This window comes from Pelophylax lessonae (genome assembly GCF_965119305.1).
Source record: "Pelophylax lessonae genome assembly, chromosome: 10".
In the NCBI taxonomy this organism is placed as follows: Eukaryota; Metazoa; Chordata; class Amphibia; order Anura; family Ranidae; genus Pelophylax; species Pelophylax lessonae.
The window spans coordinates 232,480,875-232,504,975 of NC_138777.1; the positions used below are offsets into that span (position 1 = coordinate 232,480,875).

The 24,101-nt window shown below is 51.1% G+C and overlaps 1 protein-coding gene across 3 annotated transcripts in view; it reads left to right on the forward strand.

Annotated features, from left to right (window-relative positions):
• Positions 1–24,101, forward strand: part of AP1G1 (adaptor related protein complex 1 subunit gamma 1) — a 116,426-nt gene that overhangs the window by 233 nt on the left and 92,092 nt on the right. Inside the window, exon 1 of one of the 3 annotated variants that reach the window (XM_082269684.1) lies at positions 6,031–6,302. The exons of 1 other annotated variant lie outside the window; for it this stretch is intronic. The gene's annotated coding sequence lies outside the window, so the exon portion shown is untranslated. Of the gene's footprint in view, positions 1–6,030; positions 6,303–24,101 lie in introns of those variants that run through there. One more of the 3 variants, XM_082269683.1, reaches the window with a different exon arrangement.

The window sequence follows — 24,101 nt, forward strand, 5'->3', positions numbered from 1 at the left end:
GACTGCCAACGCACCCAAAACCTGCCAGAGATTGGATGTGACCAGGGGGGCGTCGCCTTTTGTTGGGGCGCCGTGCAAAATGTAATGCCTGCTGCCGCAAATTTGCAATATTGCGCGCGTTAACGCATCCCAATACTGCGGCGTGTGAATGGACCCTTTATGGCCCCTACAAACCATCCGAAAATCGCACGCAAGAGCGTCCATTTTTTTTTTTGCATGCTTGTCGCACATCGAAAATCGGAGAAGTTACTAAAGTTACGAAAATTCTCGTAAGACGGGATAAAAATTGGGAAGTGATGTAATGTGTTGTATTGTATTTTCGGATGACAACTGTACTGAATAACTACTTGACCGCCCGCCGTAGTCGGCTCTGTCTGCGAAACAGTGTAACTGTACTGAGCTACTTACCGACCGCCCGCCGTAGTCGGCTCTGTCCCCCGAAGCGGTGTAACTGTACGGCGCTTTGCGGGGGCGCGCATGCACGCCTATTCGCCACAGGGGGAGTCGACTAGTTTTACTGCGGCATGTCGGCTCTGGCCCGCAAAACAACTTGATTGTACGTCACTTCATGGGACCTCTAGCAGGGGGGGGGGGGGGAGGGTGCATGCGCGCCTATTCCCCACAGGGGAAGCCAATTAGTGGGTCCGGCGTATATTGCTGCCGGATATCCGCGATCGCTCCCCGTGGAGACAGAACGGCGGTCTGCCGATGTAAACACAGCAGACCACTGTTCTGTCAGTGATTAACACAGGGATCCTCTTATTTAGGAACACAGGTCTCAGTGTTCATGCAAAAGACCCCCCCCCCCCCCCACAGTTACAAAGCACCCCCTAGGGACACATTTACGACAACTGTACTGATACGGACAACAACTATACTGATTAACCACTTAACCACCTCCCGCCACAGTTTTACCGCGGCAGTTCATCTCTCTCCCATGAAACAACGTAACTGTACATCACTTTGCGGGACCTCTAGCAGGGGTGGCCGATTAGCGCGTCCGGCGGGCGCGGTTGCCGCCGGGCACGCGCGATCGCTCCCTGTGGAGACAGAACGGCAGTCTATCGTTGTGAACACAGGGATCCTCTTATTTAGGGACACAGGTCTCTGTGTTCATGCAGTAAGCCTACCCCCCTCACAGTTAGAAAGCACCCCCTAGGGACACATTTACAACAACTGTACTGATAAACCACTTAACAACCGCCCACCGCAGTTTTACTGCGGCAGGTCGGCTCTGTCCCACGAAACAACATAACTGTACGTCACTTCGTGGGACCTCTACCGGGGGGGGGGGGGGGCAGGTGCCGATTCGCCATAGGGGAAGCCGCAATTGCCGCCGGGCACCCTCGATCGCTCCCCGTGGAGACAGAACGGTGGTCTGCCGATGTAAACACAGCAGACCACTGTTCTGTCAGTTATGAACACATGGTTCCTGTTTTCCTATATTTAGGAACACAGGTCTCTGTGTTGATGCAGCAAGCCCATCCCCCACACAGTTAGAAAGCACCCCTTAGGGACACATTTACGACAACTGTACTGATACAGAAGATAACTGTACTGATTAACCACTGAACAACCGCCCGCCGCAGATTTACTGCGGCAGGTGAGCTCTGTCCTGCGAAACGACATAACTGTACGTCAGGGGTGGGGAACCTGTGGCCCACGGGCTGCATGCGGCCCGCACAATCGTTGCGTCCGCCCCCCCCGTGCCGCTGAGCCTGTGTATGCCAGCGGAGCTGTCAGAAGGAGCTGATGGCTCCGTCCTGACAGTGTGAGTTACAGAAAAGGTTCAAAAAAGGGTGAACCCGGGGCGCAGAGCAGTGCGCCCCGAGCCCACCCATTTGTGTGACAATAGCGAATGAAAATTTGCTAATGCCACACGGATCCTCCTTCTGGCCAATCAGGAAGCGGGTCCGAGACCCGCTTCCTGATTGGCCGAAAGGCGAACCCATGCTATTGGTCGAGGAGGAGGCGGGAGGACTCGAGGAGACGCCGCCGCTACAGGTAAGTGCACTGGCTCTCTGCATTGAAAGGGGGCACGCTGTGGTCAGTCTGCATTGAAAGGGGGCACGCTGTGGTCTCTCTGCATTGAAAGGGGCATGCTGTGGTCTCTCTGCATTGAAAGGGGGCACGCTGTGTGTGGTCACTCTGCATTGAAAGGGGGCACGCTGTGGTCTCTCTGCATTGAAAGGGGCATGCTGTGGTCTCTCTGCATTGAAAGGGGGCACGCTGTGGTCCCTCTGCATTAAAAGGGGGCACGCTGTGGTCTCTCTGCATTGAAAGGGGGCACACTGTGGTCAGTCTGCATTGAAAGGGGGCAAGCTGTGGTCAGTCTGCATTGAAAGGGGGCACGCTGTGGTCAGTCTGCATTGAAAGGGGGCATGCTGTGGTCTCTCTGCATTGAAAGGGGGCACGCTGTGGTCTCTCTGCATTGAAAGGGGGCATGCTGTGGTCACTCTGCATTGAAAGGGGGCACGCTGTGGTCTCTCTGCATTGAAAGGGGGCACGCTGTGGTCTCTCTGCATTGAAAGGGAGCACACTGTGGTCTCTCTGCATTGAAAGGGGGCACGCTGAGGTCTCTCTGCATTGAAAGGGGCTACGCTGTGGTCACTCTGCATTGAATAGGGGCACGCTGTGGTCAGTCTGCATTGAAAGGGGGCACGCTGTGGTCTCTCTGCATTGAAAGGGGGCACGATGTGGTCAGTCTGCATTGAAAGGGGGCACGCTGTGGTCTCTCTGCATTGAAAGGGGGCACACTGTGGTCAGTCTGCATTGAAAGGGGGCACGCTGTGAGGATTTTTAACAGGACTGCGACATTGCGGCGGACAGATCGGACCCCTAACTGACATTTTTTACACTTTTTGGGGGGACTAGTGACATTACTACAGTAATCAGTGCTAAAAATATTCACTGTTACTGTAATAATGACACTGGCAGGGAAGGGGTTAACCTATGGGGTGATCAAGGGGTTAAATGTAAGCCTAGGGGCGTGTTTACTAACTGTATGGGGTGGGGCTTGTGAAATGACCATAGAGACCTGTGATCCTACATAGAAGGATCACAGGCACTCTGTGATCATTTCAGGGAGAAGAATGGTCGGCTGAGTTTACAACAGCTGACCGTTCTTCTTTCTCAGCGGGGAATGATCGCGGGGGGCAGGTTGTGATACCAGCGGCGAAGGGGCCGCCCCCCCCAGCACCAGGCGCGCGATCGACGTACACATACGGCGGTTCACGCAGGAAGGGCTGCCTGCCGCAGTATAACTGCAGCGAGTGGTCCTTAAGTGGTTAAAAACCAACACCCCCCCTGGACTGTTTATTGTATGAGGAGCCATCGGGAGTAAGGATAAATGTGTGAACTGTACCCTAAATGACTGTCTGCTGGTAATCAGAGGAGTCATCATACAGCAAGCCCTACAGGGACAGCGCTACATATATGTATAAATAATCAATGAAAGTTTACTTCCACTTTAAAGGGTAACTACACTTTCATGGGGAAAAAAGTCAGCCAATAAAGAAAAACCCATATAGCGTATACAATTGCGACACAAATCATATTGTAATTGTCAATTAGCTGTGGCAGCTGCAGGGCTCTAATGAGGAAATCTGCTGGGCCTGCGTCCCTTTAGACGTGTTCCTATTGGGAGGATGTCACCAAAAATTACATTTGTGTTGCAGGGGATGCCAGAAATCTGACTTGTATCTTATGCAAACTTCTGGGAAAATTGGTGAGCCAATCACACAAGCAGGAAATGATGTTTCTGGGGGTGTGGTCAGTATACATTCTGTGTACAGAGAAGGCGGCCATATTGCATTTTCAGAAAATTACAACAGCTGCAGATTGAAAAGGAAAGATAATTTTTAATAAGATTCAATTACAATATGATTTGTGTCACAATTGTATACGCTGTATTGTTTTTTCTTTATTTGCTATTTTTTTCCCCATGAAAGTGGAGTTACCCTTTAAAGTGTTTGTATACTCAAAAAAAAAAAAAACACATGTAAAGACAAAGGCATAATGAGCTAGTATGCATCGCATACTAGCTCATTATGAATTACTTACCTTAAAACGAAGCCCCGACAGGGACCCCCGGACACCGCTGTGGGAGCGGACATGATCCCTCGGCGTCTCTTCCAGGTTCGGCGGCTCCAGCGCTGTGAGTGGTCGGAGCCGCGATGACGTCACTCCCACGTATGCGCGTGGGGGATTAACTTTCCGTCAACTTCCCAGCAAGGAACTCTGAAGATCCGCCGGACCTTCAGAGCGCATGCGCCGCTAGCGCCAGCGGCTGCATGCAGTGCAAATATCTCCTAAACCGTGCCGGTTTAGGAGATATTAATTGTAGCTACAGGTAAGCCTCATTATAGACTTACCTGTAGGTAAAAGTCACAAAAATCGGTATACTACCACTTTAAGGGTTAAGGAGAGATTAGAGGTCTTTTTGACCCCAGATCTCTCCATAAAGAGGACCTGTCATCCCTATTTCTATTACAAGTGATGCTTAAACTTATTAAACTTCTGTTTGGCTCAGCCCAGGGAATGGGATCCCCCTACAAATTTCTAGCAAAAAAAAAAAATTTAAAAATTGGGGTATATATTGTGTTTTGTTTTTGTTTTTCATTTAAGTCATTAAAATTGAATTTCTCCCCAAAAATTGTGTTTGAAAAACTGCTGCGCAAATACCGCATGACATAAAAAAAATTGCAATGATCACCATTTTATTCCCTAGGGTCGTTGCTAAAATATATATATATATATATATATGTACATAAATAAATACATACATATATATACATAAATATATATATATATATATATATATATATATACACACACATATATATATATATGTATATATATATATATATATATATATATGTATGTATATATATATATATATATGTATATATATATATATATATATATATATATATGTATATATATATAGATCTAGATATATATGTATATATATATATATATATATATATATATATACTGTATATATATATATATATATATAATTACAATTTTTTTAAAGACCCTGGGGAATAAAATGGCAATCTTTGCAATTTTTTTTTTTTTAGGAAAATAAACATTTTGGAAAAAATACATTTTAATTAATTAAAAAGCAAAATACAATATATACCCCAATTTTTTGTATTTTTTTCTAGAAAATTACTACTTATAACCCCCAAACTTATATATATATGTGTGCATATAAAACGAATGTTTGGGGTTTATAAGTAATTTTCTAGCAAAAAAAAAAAGTACTGATTTAAACTTGTAAATAAAAAGCCTGATCTTTATAAAAAGGGTTTTGTTTGGCTCAGCCCAGGGAATGGGATCCCCCCTACAAGCAGCTGTCACCTGAAGGGGGCGGCGCCTTTCACTGACAGGTCGTCTCACGTCATCCGCCTCCGCCCTCAGGTGCCGGTGTAGCGTGAGAATTACCTACCCCGTGAGAATTACCTACCCCTCGTCACTTCCGGCCAGGAACAGCTGAGCAGCGCAGCAGTGCGCATGCTCACAGGGCCGGATACCTAAAGGGACGACAGAGGAGCAGACTAGTGCGCATGCGCACTAGTATGGAAATAGGACGGTGTACCGTGGAAAAAACCTACCCACGCGGCGGTTAAATAAAACAGCGGGGTTGCAATACGAATCATCTCCGCTCCTGTGGCTGTCACTTCCCTGCTCTCGGCAAGTAAATATAAAAGCGGCTGGCGTCTCCGTGATTTATCTTTTCATACAGCCGCCGCCGCTTTTATATTTACTTGCCGAGAGCAGGGCAGTGACAGCCACAGGAGCGGAGATGATTCGTATTGCAGCACAGTTGTTTTAATGTAACAGCTGCATTCCATACAGTGCCGTGAACCGGAAGTGACGAGGGGTAGGTTTTTCTCACGGGTAGGTAATTCTCACGGAACACCGGCGTCACGTGCTCCATGACAGCACCCTGGGCACCGCCCTCCCCTTACTTCCGGGTCTGACAGTGACGGGGCACTGAGCTGACGTCATCACTGGCTGCCCTCGGCCGCCTCACTGCTATCCTTCCGCCGCTGAGAAAGAGTTCCGGTGCCCCCGGAGCGGGTGACGTAGAGCCCGATTCTCCTCCCTCCCACGGCGGCGGCCCGTTGGACTCACACCGGCCTCGCTGAGCCCCCGGATACCTCCCGTCTTCTCCGCGGCGGCCCGCGCTCAGGCTTTGGACGGATTCCTCCGCACAGCCGCGGTGCTGCGGCCCGTCAGCCGCCATTTTGGGTGTCCCGGAGCCGAGGAAGGAGTAGCAGCACCGGGCGGTGAGAGTGACAGCGGCTGGAGGGGGGTTGGGGGAGGGGGTGTGAATGAGGGGGTGCTGGAGGGGGTGTCAGTTGGGGGAGGGGCGGATTACTGACTCCCTCAGAGTTGTCAGGGGGGCCCCTGAGATCCGGGCTGAGTCCCTGGAAGGGGCCCCTCAGTGCTCAACTCCTCCTGTCATTGGGGATTCCTGAGCCTACAGCTGGGCTGGGGGACAGATTGGGGCCCCTGAGGACCTCACAGGGGCCCCTCCCCCTCGGTGATATGCAAATGGCGACTTTGAGGAGAAGTCGCTGCTGAGGCCCCATCCCCCGCGAGCTCTCATTGGAGGGGGCGTGACTTTCCTTAGAAGTCGCCATTTGCGCCCTGCCGAGGTCTCCGTGGCGTCCTCTTCTGTCTTCTCCTTACACTATTGCGTGCCCCCCCATTGCCACCTCGCAAATTGCGTGCCCCCCCATTGCCACCTCGCCATTGCGTTTCCCCCCATTGCCACCTCGCTATTGCGTGCCCCCCCATTGCCACCTCGCCATTGCGTTTCCCCCCATTGCCACCTCGCTATTGCGTGCCCCCCCATTGCAATCGCGTTTCCCCCCATTGCCACCTCGCTATTGCGTGCCCCCTCCCCCATTGCCACATCACCATCACGTTCCCCCCCCATTGCCACCTCGCAAATTGCGTGCCCCCCCATTGCCACCTCGCCATCGCGTGCCCCCCCATTGCCACCTCGCAAATTGCGTGCCCCCCGCATTGCCACCTCGCCATTGCGTTCCCCCCCCATTGCCGCCTCGCTATTGCATGCCCCCCCCCCATTGCCACATCACCATCACGTTCCCCCCCATTGCCACCCTTCAGTCGCGTGCCCCCCCATTGCCACCTCGCCATTGCGTGCCCCCCATAGCCACCTCGCCATTGCGTGCCCCCCCATTGCCACATCACCATCACGTTCCCCCCCATTGCCACCCTTCAGTCGCGTGCCCCCCCATTGCCACCTCGCCATTGCGTGCCCCCCCATTGCCACCTCGCCATTGCGTGCCCCCCCATTGCCACCTCGCCATTGCGTGCCCTCTATTGCGTGGCCCCCCATTGCCACCCTTCAATTGCATGGCCCCCCATTGCCACCTCGCTATTGCGTGCCCCCCCCATTGCCACATCACCATCGCGTGCCCCCCCATTGCCACCCTTCAATCGCGTGGCCCCCCCCATGGCCGCCCTGCCATCATGGTGCCACCTCGCCATTGCGTGCCCCCCATTGTGCGCCCCCCCCCCCCCAGTGCCACATTACCATCGCGTGCCCCCCCAATGCCACCCTTCAATCGTGTGGCCCCCCCATTGCCGCCCTGCCATCGTGGTGCCCCCCCCGGTGCCACCTCGCCATCGCGTGCCCCATTACCATCGCGTGCCCCCCATTGCCACATCACCATCGCGTGCCCCCCCATTGCCGCAGTGCCCCCCCATTGCCGCGCTGCCATCTTGTGCCCCCCCATTGCCGCGCTGCCATTGCGGTGCCCCCCCCCCCCATTGTCGCCCTGCCATCTCGTGGTCCCCCCCCGTTGCCGCCGTACAATCGCGTGGACCCATTACCACCCCACCATCGCGTGTCCTCCCGCCCCCCACACTGCCGCCCCGCCATTGCGTCAGGGGTGATCATAGGATAACTTGTGTGCCTAGCCGGTGTTTGTGTACTGTGGGAGGGGCTTTTACTGATGGGAAGAGATGGATTTTATTCCCCGCTTTGCAGGGACACAAATCCATCCCTTCCCCCTCCCCCCTGTCAGAGCGGAGATCTGCCTTGTTTACACAGCCGTTCCGTCTCTCTGCCAAAGGACATCGGGTACCGGGCGCCACCGATTGGCTTTCAGTGTGTGTAAGAAGAGCCGGCGGGATGCATGTGCACCCCCTACCTGGTGATCCTGCCATAAAGTCTGTTGTTTTTCAAAAGAACAAACGATTGTGCAGATGTAGCAGTTGCATGGATGACACAAACCTTTTACTACTGACAGGAGTGCTTACAATGATCAGCTTTTATTTATTGATGTCAAACCTTTATCCAAAAGGAACAAAACTGGAACTGTTTATAAAGTATGAGGAGTCTGGTTTCAATTTGTTAGTGTATCTAAATCTGCTAGTCCATCTGACACCCCCCTCAGACTGACAGTGCTGCTGTCCAGTGGTGTCCCCTGTGCTACTTCATCCAGAGTGTGTGTGGGGGGGCACTCTAATATAGGAGCCATGTTACTGGCAAGATCACCGGGTGTAAACAAGGGGGGGGGGGGGAGCATAAGAAAAGAAAAGAAAACTAATGCAGCCACCACCAGTGCTGTAGTTTTGGTTTTGTGCTGCCCTAGGCAAGACTAAAGTTGTGTCGTCCAAGTGCCATATATGTGGGGTAGAGGATGGGGTCAGCACGGTAGAGGACAGGGATCAGTGGGGCAGAGGATGGGGTTGGAGGGATGTAGGACAGAGGTCAGTGGAGCAGAGAATTGGGTCAGCGAGGCCAGAGGATGGGGTCAGCAGGGCAGAGAATTGGTGTCAATAGGGCACAGGATCGGGTCAACAGGATATAGGACAGGGGTCAGTGGGGCAGAGGATGGGGTCAGAAGGATGTAGGGCAAGGGATGGGGTCAGCAGGGTATAGGACAGGGGTCAGTAGGGCAGAGGATGGGGTCAGAAGGATGTAGGGCAAGGGATGGGGTCAGTAGGGCAGAGGATGGGGTCAGCAAGGTATAGATAAGGGTGGTCAGTAGGGCAGAGGATGGGGTCAGCAGGGTATAGATAAGGGTGGTCAGTAGGGCAGAGGATGGGGTCAGCAGGGTATAGATAAGGGGGGTCAGTAGGGCAGAGGATGGGGTCAGCAGGGTATAGATAAGGGGGGTCAGTAGGGTGTAGGGCAGAGGATGGGGTCAGCAGGGTATAGATAAGGGGGGTCAGTAGGGCAGAGTATGGGGTCAGCAGGGTGTAGGGCAGAGGATGGGGTCAGCAGGGTATAGATAAGGGGGGGTCAGCAGGGCAGAGAATTGGTGTCAATAGGGCACAGGATCGGGTCAACAGGATATAGGACAGGGGTCAGTAGGGCAGAGTATGGGGTCAGCAGGGTGTAGGGCAGAGTATGGGGTCAGCAGGGTGTAGGGCAGAGGATGGGGTCAGCAGGGCATAGATAAGGGGGGTCAGCAGGGTGTAGTACAGGGGTCAGTAGGGCAGAGGATGGGGTCAGCAGGGTGTAGGGCAGAGTATGGGGTCAGCAGAGTATAGATAAGGGGGGTCAGTAGGGCAGAGGATGAGGTCAGTAGGGTGTAGGGCAGAGGATGGGGTCAGCAGGGCATAGATAAGGGGGGTCAGTAGGATGTAGTACAGGGGTCAGTAGGGCAGAGGATGGGGTCAGCAGGGTGTAGGGCAGAGTATGGGGTCAGCAGAGTATAGATAAGGGGGGTCAGTAGGGCAGAGGATGAGGTCAGTAGGGTGTAGGGCAGAGGATGGGGTCAGCAGGGCATAGATAAGGGGGGTCAGTAGGATGTAGTACAGGGGTCAGTAGGGCAGAGGATGGGGTCAGCAGGGTGTAGGGCAGAGTATGGGGTCAGCAGGGTATAGATTAGGGGGGGTCAGTAGGGCAGAGGATGGGGTCAGCAGGGTGTAGGGCAGAGTATGGGGTCAGCAGGGTATAGATTAGGGGGGGTCAGTAGGGCAGAGGATGGGGTCGGCAGGGTATAGATAAGGGGGGTCAGTAGGATGTAGTACAGGGGTCAGTAGGGCAGAGGATGGGGTCGGCAGGGTGTGGGGCAGAGGATGAGCACTGTTGGGACTGTACTGATAATTAGGACACTGATTCATAGAGTAGATGTCCCCTTTCACACTTACCGGTGTCCGGCTCTCCTCTCCTATGTCAGTGTGAGGAAAGGAACGCCCATAACCAGCAGTGTGTTTTTTACCTGTAAAATCCTCCCTTGTGCTGCCCTCAGAAAGTCCCCAGACTTCTTCTAGGTGCGGCCATCTCAGGTGTGATGTCAGCAAACCCACAGCTGCCAGTCAGGGGACCCTCTGTAGTATTCTATGTTGCTCCTCCCCTGTCGGATGGAGGAGCTTGGCCAGCACAGACAGTATTTAGATGCTCCTAGAAAAGGAGAGAACTATGATGTACAAGGAGGGAGGGGCTGTGCCAGGAAATTCATGTTTTGGTGTAAAGGCACAATGCATGTGAATACAATTACTGTTAGTGGAAAGGATAAAAGAGATTCAGGTGAAATTAACCACTTCAATACCGGGCACTTCCCTCCCTTCTTGCCCAGGCCAATTTTCCCCTTTTAAGGCTGTTGCAATTTGAATGACAATTGCACGGTCATGCAACACTGTACCTACACCAAATTTATGTCATTTTCCCCCCACAAATAGAGCTTTCTTTTGGTGGTATTTGATCACCTGTGCCATTTTTACTTTTTACTAAACAAATAAAAAAATACTGAAAAGTTTGAAAAAAAAAAAAGTTTTTTTGTTTGTTATACAATTTTGTAAATAAATAAGTTTTTTCCTGCACTGATGGGGTGGCACTGATGGGGTGGCACTGATGGGGTGGCACTGATGGGGTGGCACTGATGGGGTGGCACTGATGGGGCGGCACTGATAGGTAACATAGATATGCAGCATTGGTGGGCACTGATAGGCGGCACTGATGGACACTGATCGGCGGCATTGATGGACACTGATAGGTGGCACTGATGGGCACTGATAGGTGGCACTGACGGGCACTGATGGGTGGCACTGACCGGCGGCACTGGTGGGCAATAATGGGCACTGGTGAGCGACACTAAAGGATGGCAATGATGGGCACTTGTGGGCAGCACTGATAGGGAGGACACTGGTGGGCATCACTGATGGGGAGGGCAATGGGGGGCTCCCTGAGCCCTGATTGCCATCCCTGGTGGTCATAGTGGGCATCCCTGGGGTCATAGTGGGCATCCCTGGGGTCATAGTGGGCATCCCTGGTGGATCTAGTGGCATCCCCCCCCCCCCCGAGGGTCTGCACTGGTAATCAATGATCTGATTACCAGTGCCGACCCCCCCCCCCCCCCCTGTCAGGGGAGCCGCCAATCGGCGCTCCTTTGCTCGTGCCTGTCAGGCACGAACTAAGGAAAGCTGATCAACAGCTGTTCCTGTTTACTATGTGACCAGCCGGCTGATCACATGGTAAAGAGCCTCCGTCAGAGGCTCTTTACCGAGATCGGAGATGCAGGGTGTCTGACTGACACCTCGCATCACCGATCGCCGCTCTGCGCTCCCCCAGGGGGCGCCCAGAGCTGTGTTATCCTGCCGCCGTCATATGACATCCGGTCAGGATAACACAACCACATTCCCGCCGTCATTTTGTAATAGGGCGGGCGGGAAGTGGTTAAAGATTTTTTGCTTTTATTTTTTTTCCTCCAACCCCCCCCCCCCCCCCAAGCCAGATAATAACAAATCCGGCGGTGGCAGAGGTTTACCATAGAGCTGACTGCGGACCATATGGTCCCCCGCTATCTCTATGACTCTGAGGCCAGAGGAGATGTCATGACTTCCACCATCGGCAAATGTAAACACTGCCGTTTTTTTTGCTGGAAGGCCTATTTTTTTTATATCAGGCTTTCCAGCATAAAGGAGAGATGTGGGGGTTTATAGACCCCGGATCTCTCCATAAAAAGGACCTGTCGTGCCCTATTCTGTTATAAGGGATGTTTACATTCCTTGTAATAGGAATAAAAGTGATAAAAAAAAAAATGTGAAGGGAAAGTATAATAATAAAATAAACAATAACATTTTTTAATCCCCCACCCCATGCGCTCGCATACATTGGTCACGCCCGCATATGTACACGGCATTTAAACCACATGTGAGGTATCACCACAAACGTTCGAGCAAGAGAAATATATCTAGCGCTAGACCTCCTCTGTAACTCTAAACTGGTAACCTGTGAAAATTTTAGAGCGTCACCTATTCGATTTTTTGTAAATACCGAAGTTTGGCGCCATTCTATGAGTGTGCGCAATTTTAAAGTGTGACGTTGGGTATCTATTTACTCAGCGTGACATCATCTTTCACATTATACAACAAAAAAATTTGGCTAATTTTACTGATTTGTTTCTTTTTAATTCATGAATGTGTATTTTTCCCCCAAAAAATTGCATTTGAAAAATTCTTGCGCAAATATCGTGTGACGTAAAAAATGCATTCACCGCTATTTTATTCTCCAGTATCTCTGCTAAAAAAAAAAAAAGAAATTATATATATATATATATTAGTTTGGAGGTTCTGAGTTATTTTTTAGAAAAAAAATAATGATTTTTTACATGTAGGAGAGGAATGCCAGAATAGGCCTGGGCTGGAAGTGGTTAAACTGTTGTGACCGCGCAGTCAGCTGTGAGCGGGTATGTCACCCAGGAATGTCAACCAGGTGAGAGGCTCCAGGAGGATTGTTTTATTTCGAGGAAACTGGCCTTTAAGGCCCTTTTCACACGGGCGCACCGCCCGACGGAGTCCGTTCTGCACAGCGGGAGATCGATCCGCTGATCCCTGCTGAGCAGGCGGATGGCAGCTCCTTCTCCACTCTGTGTGCAGAGACGGAGCTGTCAGATCCCCGCTCTATGGGAGATCGGATGAGAACGGACCGCCTGTCCGTTCTCATCCGATCCCATCCTCTAGACGGATGGAAAATAGGGTTTCCATGCGTCCGCATTTCACGGACAGGATCGGATCGGATAGCAGCGAGTGTCACCGCTGACACCCGCTACCCCATAAGGCTGCATGGAGCATCCGATCACGTCCGCCTGAAAAACTGACAGGCGGATCGGATCGCCCATGTGAAAGGGGCCTAAGTTTCCTCGTTGTTTTGTAAAGTCCAGTTGGGAGCCTGGAGATTTCGCAGTGATCTGGGTGGGAGGAAATCTTCAATCCTGGGACCAGGATTTAGGACTAGCCAGGACACTGATGGTTCTGAGGAAGAGGCACGGCCTCGAAACGCGTCAGCCCTCCGTCTTCATGAGACATTGGACTTGTAAAAAGATGCTGCTCTATGGAATTGAAATGCTGGATTATTACGCATGTTTGTGAGTAGCTGATTTTAAACTTATGTTGTTAAAAGCCCTCTGAGGATAATGCGCTAGGCTGGTGCGCCCCTTTCTTTGTTTTTATTTGCAGGACACTGATGGTGCAGGTGTGGCTGGGTCTTTTAGGAAAGGACGATGATTCTGGGCTCCACCCTGGCAGACAGGAGGTCTGGCCCAGGAGTGAGGGGGGCTCCACATGGGAGTCAGTGCAGCTATCTATGTGCACACAGTTGGGGAGTGACCAGTCTGTAGGAAATGGACGAGGGCCTGGAGTTTAAGGCCAGAGCAGCAGCGCTGTCAGTACAAGGCAGGAGGGCTAAATGTTATTTTATGGTAAAGGAGAAGAAATGCTGCAGGGGAAACCTATGTTTGTGTTTATTCTGAAATTTATTTTAATAAAAATGGGCAAGAAAGCCCTTAACCACCTCAATACCGGCCCATAGTATATATATATACGTCCTGAGTTTAAAGCTAAATACCGGTGTTATGGCAGCAGATAGCTTCCATAACCCTGGTATTTTTTTAAACTGCAGGCGATGGGCTTTCCGATAAGGGTGGTCCCAGAGGCGGATTCGCCGCGAGATCACCCTCCGGGATGGCGGAAGGGGTGCCCCCCCCCCCTCCCGCCGCTTCCCGGTCCTTTTCCCCGCTTACCGGACCCGCCGGCAGCAGGGAAAACGATCGGGTCCCGGATCCTCACAGACAGGATGTCGAGTTAGGGCAAGCTCTATTGTCTTGGAGGACCGGAGCGACGGCAAACGTCGTTGCCGAGCAACCGACTTAAAGGTCCCTTTTTTTTTTTTTTTTGTTTTCTTTTTTTTTCCTTTCCAACTTTATTAGTGTACTTGTGAGATCTGAGGACTTTTTGACCCCAGATCTCACAAAAAAGAGGTCCTGTCGTGCCTATTTCTAATACAAGGAATGTTTACATTCCTTGTATTAGAAATAAAAATGATCAATTTTTTTTTTTTTTTGAAAACGGTGTAAAAATAAAAAATAAATGAAATAAATAGTAAAAAAATAAAAAATTAAAGCGTCCTGTCCCCGTGAGCTCGCGCGCAGAAGCGAACGCACACGGAAACCCCGCCCACATATGTAAACGGTGTTCAAACCACACATGTGAGGTATCGCCGCGATCGTTAGAGCGAGAGCAATAATTTGAGCCCTAGACCTCCTCTGTAACTCTAAGATAGCAACCTGTAGAAATTTTTAAATTGTCGCCTATGGGGATTTTTAAGTACCAAAGTTCGTCGCCATTCTGTGAGCGTGCGCAATTTTGAAGCGTGACATGTTGGGTATCTATTTACTCGGCGTAACATTATATTTCACATTATGGAAAAAAATTCGGCTAACTTTGCTGGATTCTTATTTTTTAATTCAAAAAAGTGATTTTTTTTCCAAAAAAATTGCGTTTGGAAGACCGCTGCGCAAATACGGTGTGATAAAAAATATTACAATAATCTCCATTTTATTCTCTAGGGTCTCTGCTAAAAAAAAAAAATATAATGTTTGGGGGTTCTAAGTAGTTTTCTAGCAAAAACAACAGATTTTAGCTTATAAACACCAAATGTCAAAAATAGGCTTAGTAGGCAAGTGGTTAAAAGAAGACAAGCGAGTGGCGGTGTCCGTAAAACACCTTTTGATGATACTCATCACACTGTGTTTTGTAAACCGATTTTTCGGGGAGTGAACTTTACATACTCACCAGCAGCAGGTTTGCATGAATGGGGTGCAATTTTCGCTGCAAATTCCCCATTGCATCAGTGTGAACTGGCACTAAAGGAACAGGGATGAGCTGGGGCGTGTTCGAGTTCTTGTGTGCCCGATCCCGCCAGGAAGCAGACACTGCACTCCACTAATCACAGACAGTGAGACATTTCCTGATCCGCAGCTGCACAGATTGGGAAATATCTCACTGCCTGTGATTAGTGGAGTGCAATGTCGACTTCCTGGCGGGATCGGGCACATTCGAACACGCCTGAGCTCATCTCTATAAAGGAATGACAGAAAACAGACAAGAGTCGATGGCATTTGATTTATTCAAGAATCTTAGCATAGTCGCAGAGATGAGCGCAAGTTTGACAAGTTTACTATCACTCCGGTATTTATTGCATCTTAGATTGGCTCTGGGAGATTGAGGTGTAAGGCAGGGCTCTACAAACCCCAGGCGCCAAGTCGCATTGGAATTAGCGGCCTGGCGCCCGCGGGTGCACGGACTAAGATGCCGCGGCAGCCAGTTATTGAGGCCGCGGCTTTGCGGCCTGCTGTAGGGAGGCGCTTCCATTGGGGAACTGGCGTCCTCTTGTGGTGGCAGGGGCTGCAGCAAGCAGTCACTGGCGGCGCTGAGATGAAAACCGTTTATTTTTTTTCAATAAAATGAACTTTTTATTATTTTTTATTCTCTCCCTTTCATGCCACACAGCCGAAGACCCCTTTCACACGGGCTGTCTGCCTGTCAGTTTTTCAGGCGGACCTGATTTCCCTTCTCCAGTCTTCTCCAGTCTGATCTCCTTCCCTCCAGTCTCCCTTATGGAGTGGCGGGTGTCCACTGACAACCGCCGCCATCCGATCCTGTCGGCCAAAAACAGACGGATGGGTGGTCCTACTTTGCACTTGTACCAATTTTAATCAACATTTATCCACTTCTATCTTTCCTTGTTGTCAATAAACTGTTTATCGTGTCCAGCAGCTTGTTCATTACCTGAGAACTGCCATGATAGTACCGACATCCGGATAGCGCTGTCTGTCCTGGTTGCCTACTTTCCATCTGTGCCAACGGATCGAATCAGATGGAAATGGACAGGCAGTCCATTTCCATCCAACTGCCCCATAGAGGAGAGCGGGACTGTGTCTGTGTTTGCTCTGCACAGCGGAGCAGACAGGACCGGTCATCCATCTGCTCAGCGGGGATTAGCAGAGAAATCCCCACTGAGCAAGTGGATTCCGCTTAGCGGAGGTGAACATGTGAAAGGGGCCTAAGGTGGCATGAGTCACTGGATCGCCTATCGCCCCCATCTTGCTGCACTGTCCTTCCCTAGTGAGCCACTGCCCATCACCCCATCATGCCAAGTACACACGTGTCGAATGCAGGGCAACATCAGCCGGTTCAATAAAAACTGCCCGCCATTCGAACGGTGTGTATAGCAGCCGGTCCGACAGGAGCCGGCCATTCGGCATGCGCAAAAAAAAAAAAAAACTGGCTCCTAACTTTCTTAGCTGGCTCCTAGATTTCAAGCAAGCCCTGGTGTAAGGTCACCTAAGGTTTGACAGTTGCTGATGATCTCATGCTGATAGCATACAGCTAACAGTATCGGGTAACTGACCCCCCTAAGTTAAAGTGGAAGTAAACCCTCCTATCGTTTTCAAGCAAGGAAGCTGCCATCTTGCCCTTTGATCTTCAACTGCCATGATGCTGCATATGTGATCAGTTATGATACCAGCCATTGGATGGTTTGACAGTTTGGTTGAGAGCACAACCAATGGGAGTGTTACATTTCCGGGAACGTGCCGGAAATGTAACTGTTTTTTCAAACTGTTAAATTAATGGGTTTACTTCCTCTTTAAAGCGGCACTTTGCCTGTAACAGTTTGATAGTGATGTTTTTTTAATGTGGAACTTCACCCATAACCTGATAAAGAAGAAACATTCATTCCACATAGAGTTGCACGATTAATTGTTAAAAAATTGTGATCTCGATTCAACCCATTCTTAAAGCGGAGTTCCACCCAAAATTGGAACTTCCGCTTCGGGGAGTCCTGACCCCCTGACATGCCACATCTGGCATGTCATTTTTTTGGGGGGGGGAGCGGGTACCTAGTTTTGACAGGTACCCGCTCCCACTTCCGCTCGGAGCGCCGCGGCGCCCTGAGCGGAAGTTCTCCTCTCCCCCTCCCTCCCTGCAATCTTCTGGGACACGTCAGAGGTTCCAGAAGATTGCCGGCCAATCACGGCGCGCAGCGCGACTCGCGCATGCGCAGTGGGTACCCGGCTGTGAAGCCGCAAACTGTAACAGCCGGGTGCCCACAGCAGTGATGCCGAGGGAGAGGATCGAGGCTTCCGGCGGCCGCATCGCTGGACCGTTGGACAGGTGAGTGAATGGCTGAAACTCCGCTTTAAGGCGGAGTTCAACGCAAAAGTGGAACTTTTCTCGTTTGCTTCCCCCCCCCCCTCCGGTGCCACATTTGTCACCTTTTGGGGGGGGGGGGGGGGGTACCTGTTTTTGACAGGTACCCTTTCCCACTTCTGGGAGGCGGCACTGTCCCTCGGAAGTTTGGTCCCCTCCTCCAAAAAATGGCCTGGTCATTAAGGGGGAGAAATCTTCCAATCCAGAAGTGGTTAAAGTGATGATTTCACACAAATCATAAGCCTGGGGAAAATGTTTGTATACATTGTGTGTGTGTGTGTGTGTGTGTGTGTGTGTGTGTATATATATATATATATATATGTACTGGTCTGGTGCTGATAAGAATTAATCTTCATTATATCATTTAATATTTACTACACACACAGAACTACATGATTATTTTTATTTTATACAGTGGTCTGTTAGCCAACTGGATCTGCGTTCTATAAAAAAAGCAAACCTTTTGAAGAAGGAAAGCTGTGTAGGTTTATAATGGTGCCGGCCCCAGGGAGATGATTCTGATCCACATTTTACTACCCAGTGAGTCACATTCCTGGAACGGTTCCTGAAATGTGGAAGCAGTGGACCAGTCACCAGCATTGCCTGTAGGCATCCTGTGGCTGATCCTGATTATCTTGACTATTACTGACTTGCCATGCCCTGTTCTGTATTGTGTTTCTGTGTGGAGGCGGCCATCTTGGTAGAGGCAGGGTTCTGCTTCCTCATTTTGGTGCTGCCCTCCTGATGACTGGGGGAGTAGTATTTAAAGTTGAACTTTACCCATAACAACTTGCTTCTTGCTGGAGGCTGCCATTTTGCTGAAGCCCCCAAACAGCAGTAAATATTAAAGTTGAATTAAAGTGTTTGTATCCCCAAAAAAAACAAACCCTGCAGGACCAAGGCATAATGAGCTAGTAGGCATCGCATACTAGCACTTTATGAAATACTTACCTTAGAATGAAGCCCTGACACGGCCGCCCGGACATCGCTGAGGCAGCTGAGATATTCCCTCGGCGTCTCTTCCGGATTCGGCGGCTCCGGCGCTGTGAGTGGCCGGAGCTGCGATGACGTCCGCGGGAGTTCACCGTCCATTAAGGAGCTCTGGCGGTCTGGCAAGATGCGCCGGACCTTCAGAGCGCATGCGCCGCTTATGTCAGCGGCTGCATGCAGGATAAATATCTCCTAAACTGTGCAGGTTTAGGAGATATTAATTTTACCTACAGGTAGGCCTTATTATAGGCCGCATTATAGACTTACCTGTAGGTAAAAGTTAAAAAGCGGAGTATACTACCACTTTAAACTCATTGATTTAAAGCAAAGTTCCACCCAAATGTGGAACTTCCGCTCATTTGCTTCCCCCCTCCGGTGCCACATTTGGCACCTTTCAGGGGGGAGGGGGGAACGGGTACCTGTTCTTGACATATGTAATATAAATAGAAGAAAAATTTCCGCGCTAGATGTGACAGAAAACCAAATGATTAAGAACAATAGTGAGCAGCTGGCACAAAATCAACTAACAGTGATTCAAAAAATACAATAAAAACCAAAAAGTGCAGCGCTGAAATCAGTATACAATTATATAGCTGAAAAGCTCATATAAAGAAAACAAAAAAGGAGAGGGGATAATGTCCAAATGAATAGTCCCAATATTAAGTGCAGAGATGTGAATCCACGTGCAAAATAACTTTCTTCCAGTGACACCAGGGAAAAGTGTAGGAAGGGGACACCCTTGTGCTCAGGTATAACAAGCAGCTTACCGAAATTCCGTGGCTGCTCAATTTAATGAGACAGCCTCTCCCAGCTAGTAGTAAACCAGTAGGTCAACCGATATCAAGCTCAGGTGCTTCGAAAGACTCCAAAAGCCGAAAGCCGTTTCCGGTGTGTTGTTAAACCGATCACATTAATATGTGGCATATTAATGTGATCGGTTTAACAACACACCGGAAACGGCTTTCGGCTTTTGGAGTCTTTCGAAGCACCTGAGCTTGATATCGGTTGACCTACTGGTTTACTACTAGCTGGGAGAGGCTGTCTCATTAAATTGAGCAGCCACGGAATTTCGGTAAGCTGCTTGTTATACCTGAGCACAAGGGTGTCCCCTTCCTACACTTTTCCCTGGTGTCACTGGAAGAAAGTTATTTTGCACGTGGATTCACATCTCTGCACTTAATATTGGGACTATTCATTTGGACATTATCCCCTCTCCTTTTTTGTTTTCTTTACCTGTTCTTGACAGGTACCCTTCCCCACTTTCAGGAACGGCGCCGCGAGTAATGGAGGACCCCTCCTCCTACCCTCTGCTGCCAGGCCAATCCCAATGCGCAGCGCGCTTCGCACATGCGCAGTAGGGACCCGCCCGTGAAGCCGCAAGGCTTCACTGCTGGGTTCCCTGACCGGCAATGGTGGCGGCACCCGATAGCCGATTGGAAACATCGACTGCAGTGCTGACATCACTGGACTCCATTAAAGCGAAGTTCCATCCTTTCTTACACCCACGGCCCCACTGGTAGCCGATACCCGTGCTTGTTGTCTTTTTTATTTATTTTTATTATATATTACTATTTTTTTTTTTTTTATATATTACTAGTACTATTATTATATATTACTATTTTTATTTACTTTTTTTATTTAGTTACATTTTTTAATTGAAAATTCCCTTTATTTCCAGCCCTAGTCACCGCGGCGATGTACGTTCTATCTTGACTCTCATTGACTCCTGGGATTGATGACACTGATATCCCAGGAGTCAAGCTATGACGAACATCTTCTGCTGCCATTGCGTAATTTCTGCAATAAACACCGTGCGCTGTGCTGTGTCCTGGCCGCACAGAGAGTGAGATTGGGAGGTGCATTCTGGGTAGCCAGCTGTACCAAATCCCAGGAAACCAGTATGAGCGGGCTTCAGATGCCCACAGTGGCAATGGCCACTGTCTGCATACCGGGGGCAATGAGAGTAAACGAAGATTTATAAGCCACATCGATGATCACACTGATAAGTTTACACTTTCATTTGTACTAGCAAAGAAAATCATGGGGGTGCTTTTTTTTTTTTTTTTTTTTTTTTTTATTGATTAGGAGACTGGAACTCCGCTTTAGTCACAGATGTAAACAGAAGCCGGTTATTGTCATTCATTTCCCCAGGCTGACAACATGAGGAAAGGAGAAGCGCTGATTACCGGCTTTTCTAAAAGGGACGTGTACACTGATAATCAGGGCACTAATTATCAGTGACCCGATTATGCAGCCTCATCAGTGCAGCTAGCCTCGTCGGGGCCCGTCAGGGCAGTCAGCCTCGTCGGGGCCCGTCAGGGCAGTCAGCCTCGTCGGGGCCCGTCGGGGCAGCTAGCCTCGTCGGGGCCCGTCGGGGCAGTTAGCCTCGTCGGGGCCCGTCGGGGCAGTTAGCCTCGTCGGGGCCCGTCGGGGCAGTTAGCCTCGTCGGGGCCCGTCGGGGCAGTTAGCCTCGTCGGGGCCCGTCGGGGCAGCTAGCCTCGTCGGGGCCCGTCGGGGCAGCTAGCCTCGTCGGGGCCCGTCGGGGCAGCTAGCCTCGTCGGGGCCCGTCGGGGCAGCTAGCCTCGTCGGGGCCCGTCGGGGCAGCTAGCCTCGTCGGGGCCCGTCGGGGCAGCTAGCCTCGTCGGGGCCCGTCGGGGCAGCTAGCCTCGTCGGGGCCCGTCGGGGCAGCTAGCCTCGTCGGGGCCCGTCGGGGCAGCTAGCCTCGTCGGGGCCCGTCGGGGCAGCTAGCCTCGTCGGGGCCCGTCGGGGCAGTTAGCCTCGTCGGGGCCCGTCGGGGCAGTTAGCCTCGTCGGGGCCCGTCGGGGCAGTTAGACTCGTCGGGGCCCGTCGGGGCAGCTAGCCTCGTCGGGGCAGCTAGCCTCGTCGGGGCCCGTCGGGGCAGCTAGCCTCAACGGGGCAGCTAGCCTCGTCAGGGCAGCTAGCCTCGTCGGGGCCCGTCGGGGCAGTTAGCCTCGTCGGGGCCCGTCGGGGCAGTTAGCCTCGTCGGGGCAGCTAGCCTCGTCGGGGCCCGTCGGGGCAGCTAGCCTCAACGGGGCAGCTAGCCTCGTCGGGGCAGCTAGCCTCGTCGGGGCCCGTCGGGGCAGTTAGCCTCGTCGGGGCCCGTCGGGGCAGTTAGCCTCGTCGGGGCAGCTAGCCTCGTCGGGGCCCGTCGGGGCAGCTAGCCTCGTCGGGGCCCGTCGGGGCAGTTAGCCTCGTCGGGGCCCGTCGGGGCAGTTAGCCTCGTCAGGGCAGCTAGCCTCGTCGGGGCCCGTCGGGGCAGCTAGCCTCGTCGGGCCCGTCGGGGCAGCTAGCCTCGTCGGGGCCCGTCGGGGCAGCTAGCCTCTTCGTCGCCGCCTATCAGCTCCCATCAGTGCAGCCCAACTCAGGTCCCATCAGCGCCGCCTATCACATCACATCAGTGAAGGAAAAAAACTAACTTTTTGCAAAATTTTATTGCAAACTATGCAAAAGTTTTTTTTGTTTTTTTTTTTTTTTTTAGCAAAAAGTAAAAACCCCAGTGATGAATAAATACAACCCAAAAGAAAGCTCTATTTGTGTGAAATAAATGATGAAGATGTTATATGGGTACAGTGTTCCAGTGCAATTGTCATTCAAAGTGTGAGAGCGCTGAAAGCTGAAATTTGGCCTGGGCAGGAAGGGGGGTGAAAGTGCTGGTAGGCAAGTGGTTAAATACTAACCATGCATTTTTTTTTTTTAAATGCAGGATAAAAACTCACTGGACTGCATATGGTGTGAACTGGTCTTTGTTACCCGAGCTTTCCTTTCATTGTATACTGCAGTCACATGAGTTGGAGTTTTCTTCCATTCTGTATGTGGGAGGGATTGTGGCTGATTGCTCACTGTGTGGATGTGGCAATAGTAATAATAAGGATGACAGATTTCCCTGCTATGCATTATGCAGGCCATAGGGAAGGGAAGAGGTAGGGCTATAATAACCCTACAGATGACATGTTAGATAAAGGTGATCAGCTAGTATAGGAGAACCCAGTGAGTGAATAGAGAGGAGAAATGGATTTCAGCATTTCCTAGCAGCAGTGTGGCATGACCTTTGGTAGTAAAAAAAAAAAGATTCTTTTGGAAAGTAATCCGAGTTCCCATAGCATAACTCAGGGAGCCCTGTCTACTTATGCTGGTCATACATGGCTCCTGCTGACTTGTATTGGGTGGCCCTGTTGATACCAACTAGCCCAGCAAACATTGATTGGAAAAAGGAAAGAGCTGGGTGGAAAATGGTCAGCCGAACACTGACTGCATCCAATCAGATGAGCGTTTGTGCTCCGGGCGTTTGTGCTCCGGGCGTTTGTGCTCCGGGCGTTTGTGCTCCGGGCGTTTGTGCTCCGGGCGTTTGTGCTCCGGGCGTTTGTGCTCCGGGCGTTTGTGCTCCGGGCGTTTGTGCTCCGGGCGTTGGTGCTCCGGGCGTTGGTGCTCCGGGCGTTGGTGCTCCGGGCGTTGGTGCTCCGGGCGTTGGTGCTCCGGGCGTTGGTGCTCCGGGCGTTGGTGCTCCGGGCGTTGGTGCTCCGGGCGTTGGTGCTCCGGGCGTTGGTGCTCCGGGCGTTGGTGCTCCGGGCGTTGGTGCTCCGGGCGTTGGTGCTCCGGGCGTTGGTGCTCCGGGCGTTGGTGCTCCGGGCGTTGGTGCTCCGGGCGTTGGTGCTCCGGGCGTTGGTGCTCCGGGCGTTGGTGCTCCGGGCGTTGGTGCTCCGGGCGTTGGTGCTCCGGGCGTTGGTGCTCCGGGCGTTGGTGCTCCGGGCGTTGGTGCTCCGGGCGTTGGTGCTCCGGGCGTTGGTGCTCCGGGCGTTCGTGTCCCCAAGCATGCGTGTGTGCCCCAAGCGTGCATGGCTAGCCTTAGCCTGTGCTTGCTGACCTCCAAAAAATGCTAATTTCATTGCAGGATCACCCAGCAACCAATCACCTGCTGTAAAATGTAAAACAAATTAACTCCAGCAGCTCCCACCCCCATCCAGCCCTGCGATACCGGCCACTGTACAATGAAATAGCGGTTAAAATGTCCGCGGGGCCGGGTGCACGATGACAGCGCAGACATTTAGCGGTGGTTGGCCAGTTGCGGGCCGTAGTTTGCTGACCCTGCTTTATCAGATCTTTGGGTGTCCGAGTGGCAGGCAGGTACAGAAAGTGAACTTTTTGTCTGTGTTGTCACATTTTCTCAGCAGTGATGTAACTAAGCGGGTCTAGGATATCCCAGAATGCAATGGGAACATTTCATCATCTTACCCAAACTTAGATATCCGTTCTGGATGGAGAAACCAATTAGAAGGAAATGTAGCGTACTCTGAGTGAGCACAGAGAACGTTCCTATAGAATTCTAAAGAAGATTTTTTGGTGCAACTGTTTATTCCGTTCTTACTGTTCCATCATTTACATAGAATAAATCCGTATGTGACTGCAGTCAGCAGCCTTCCTGATGAAACCTCCGTCACAGAAGAGGTGATGATGGAAAAGTGTATTAAAGGAAACCCCATGGCAGCAAATCCATTTCCTCGCATTTCTCCTGCAGATTATAGACTGCAGTCACCATTGTGGCCTTTATTTTCAGTAGCACTCCAACGCTCATACATGGAGAAAACAAATGCAGCCGCCCCTAAGCA